Source organism: Amblyomma mixtum, chromosome 2 (assembly GCF_055824585.1).
Source record: "Amblyomma mixtum isolate Tamu chromosome 2, ASM5582458v1, whole genome shotgun sequence".
Taxonomy (NCBI): Eukaryota; Metazoa; Arthropoda; class Arachnida; order Ixodida; family Ixodidae; genus Amblyomma; species Amblyomma mixtum.
Genome location: NC_143013.1, coordinates 297,317,573 through 297,321,238, shown reverse-complemented (window position 1 = coordinate 297,321,238; position 3,666 = coordinate 297,317,573).

Below are 3,666 nucleotides of genomic sequence, written 5' to 3'. Positions count from 1 at the left end.
GTCGAGACCAGTCCCTGGAAGAGACGCACGTCGTTTGCACATTCGATTCTCTACCCTGGGACCATGACTGCTGCGTCCTCACAAATCGTTCTAGATCAGCTACACCCCCGCAGTCGTCACATCAGCAGGGCATCGTTTGTCGAAGATTCGGCACCCGATTACTCTCCGCCCTTCGGGGGTAATTGCGCGGGAGGTCTGTCTACTCGCGAAGGCGGTAAAAGCATCTCGCTGATTTCGAAGGTGGTGAACAGCTTTTCACGCAGAAACACAAGGTAAGGCAAGCACAGCCAGCGCTCTCGAAAAACACGTTCCCTGCTTGCCCGCTATAGCAGCCACCAATGTTTCATCGCAGGAGAGAGAGCGGGAACGTCGACACATGTGTTAAGCGGAAACGACCACCCTGTGGCCCCGCAGCTGTTCAGCTAGAGCAAGCGCGCGATGCTCAGGTGTAGACACAAACGGAAGCAGTCGCTTCATATACTCACGCAAGGGGAGTTCTTCCTCTCGCTCAGCAAGCAGGTGGGATGTGTAGCCTACTGGCCCAATGCTCGTCGAATACAGCCTTGCGCTGTAACCTCTTCTTCGTTCACTGCTTTTGTGCCATGATTGCGTTCCTCTTCTTCATCTTCGACGCTGCCACGTAACCAGCGTCAGGATCAGCTTGGGGTATGGTCTCCCCTCGGCTTAATGAGCCTTTGCCAAAAGTAACCAGGCTGCTCGGTTTGCTTCTCGGTCGTATACTAAAGCTATTATGCCAGCCCTCAATCTCCGAATCTCTGAATGGAGAACCACTGTCCTCACTTTCAAAGAACTTTTTGATCTTTAGGGAAGCCGTGAGGGCTCTACTATACGAATGAGAAGCGAACCATGCAGCCTGGTTACTTTTGGCAAAGACTGTACATCAGTACCGATGTACACTTATGTATAACTTTTTTTTTTTGCATTTAGCTGGCAGTCCCGCCCTTTTCTGTGTTGCAAACCTGTGATACAGATTCACGTGGCTTGACAGAAGATGCCATATGCTGAGAGTTGGTTTTCACCTACAGGTGCACAGTCAGTCAATCAGTCAGTCGCAAAAATATGTTATCGGTACTAGGAGTGATTGGTTCTTTCGACTTTACCAGATGGCCCTCAGTCGGTGCTGAAGGCGACCTGTTGGGCTTTTGCTGCGATCCGGAATTGTGCTTCCGGATCAGAGCTGGTCACCAGGTCTCCCACTTTCGTGGGCCTACAAAATTCTGGAATTATTCGGGTGGTGGGCCTGCGGGGTAGACCCTAAAGATGTGTTCCATCGTGGCTCTCTGGCCACATTTTGAGCAACCGGGTTCGAATTAGGGCACGCCATTTTTTGCGCTCGCTTACGTAACTTCATTTTTTATTATGATTGGATTCAGCCTGTTATGCCTCAGCGGAGAAGGCGGAGGGAGGTATTCTCTTTCTTCCAATTCAGTTTTCGGCAGAACATAGTACGTCCACAAAATCTTCAACCGTCAGAGCAGACAATTGCTCTACGAAAAAATGTTGGCTTCGAAGCACAGTTAAGGCAGAAAACTCGGCTAGTTGGTGTTTAGATAGAGACGACGTAGTACTAGCGCTAAACAGCAGGGATCTCTCTCTTTAGAACGCTCTATGCGCACATGTGTCAGTGCAGTATCAAGCAAGTTGCACTGTCTTAAGCGTACACATTGAACGCCGCACAGCATACCAGAGCACTACGCAGGGCAGGCATTGCTAAGCGTGTCTCATTTACGACAGAAATTTGGAAGTTTGCGTGATGAGTGCTGGATAATTTTTATAAGCATGGCCAGTCGGGTCCGAAGGTGGCGCCACCATACAGGCATATTTCGTATATTGTGGTTTTGTCGCATGGATGTGCCCGCCGACATTTAGGTGCCAGCAACGGCTGGATGCACTGGAATGGCAGCTTCCTCGAAGCTAAGAGCCAATACGAGGGCGCGAAGTTTCCAAAATGCACGTACAATTATACCTCTATAGCGTTACATTAGGTTTCTTTAAGCAATAAATTATCCTAACAGCAGCAGCCGCCGCTACATAACAAAGGTTTCCCCCATTCACTCCAATTAACCGTATTTGTGCTTGGAGCGGCCGCGTTATTGCAGCAGATTTTGTAAACACGAAACTCTATCTCGCCCTCGAGTGCCCCGGATTGCGCTCTCCTGTAGAGGTGTACGAATAGAACTTTTCCAAAACCTAACCGATACACTACTTAAGTGTGGCCAGAAGCTGAATTGAATACGAATCGAATATTTTAGCGGATATTCGCGCAAGTAGCGAATATTCGTACTAAGCGACTAATCGTGAGAAACAGCAAAGTGCTAGCGGCAGCCCTGCGGTACGGCACAGCAATTTACATCTAAAGCTTCATAAGACGCAACACATTTACACAACACGAAGTCAGTATATCGGCGCGAATCCTTGCAATGTTTATTTGTTTATGCTCAAAACCACCCGACACGCGGCTTTATCATGGCTTTGTCATTTACTGATATCGACTGGAGGTTGCATAACACGAAGTCGGTTCATTTTTTCATGCTCAATGCCGACCGGCAAGCGGATTTATCACCTTATCATTTACTGATACCCACTAAAGGTTACACGACACGAAGTCTGTTTATTTGTTCATGTTCAAAGCAGGCCGACAAGCGGCTTTATCACATTGTTTGTTACACAACATACCACTGGGTTTACGATCGCAGCCTCGTGCAGCTACTACTACATCTTATCTTATCTTGGCGTCTTATCTCGAAACTTCTTCGTCAGCTTTAAGTTGAGCGCGGCCGAGAGCAGTGGTAATTCTGTTCTTCGACGACCGCCAAGCACGCTTGTTGCTAATCCCGCCGCCGAGTTGTTTAGTTCTTTGGGGGCGCAAGTCAGCCCAATAAAGATGTTTTTTTTTTAGACCTTACGATACTTTCCTCGCTGCCGGACTGCACCACCAACGTGACAAAGCTCACTCCATGACCGTTCTGTATACGTATGCGCAGAACAACTTTGTGCTCTTGATGACGACAGCAAATAAACTAGTGCCACATCTGAGTAGATGAGCGAGACGAGAGCTATGTATGAAACATGGCCTCCGAGTTCGGGCATCAAGGCAGAGTTTGCTAAACCTTTCGGCCATGGCCTCCACTCTTGGAGGCCATGTATGAGAAATATGAACGCCGCCACAGAAATGGACCGTGTCGCGAAATTGAACGTTCCTTCCAACGCAACGCAATCGCGGCAGCAAGCTGAACGGCGTCGTGGTGGGCTCAGTTTTTGAAATAATATTCGAACTTCGTGCCACGAATCGAATAGGAAAATATTCGACTAGCTGTTCGAAATTTTCGAAATTCGCACACCCCTACTATATCCTCCTCGTGGTGTCCACCCCGACGCGCCAGAAATTGGGCTACTAAAATAAATATAAATATGCCATGTCAAAATGCTTAGCAAAGCGGTTTTGTACTAGAAGGCTTTGGATCTTTTACGGGAGTGCTAACTAGCGCAGGAGAATAAAAAAAATGGGCGAAGAACGATTCTACTGAAACTGGTAACGTAGTAAGATTGCATCTGACTGCCTTCATTTTCTGCACCGTTATCATTCCGCATAACTCCGCAGTGAAACGAGCGTTTTTAGCACTTGGTGCAATCATATCCAAGATG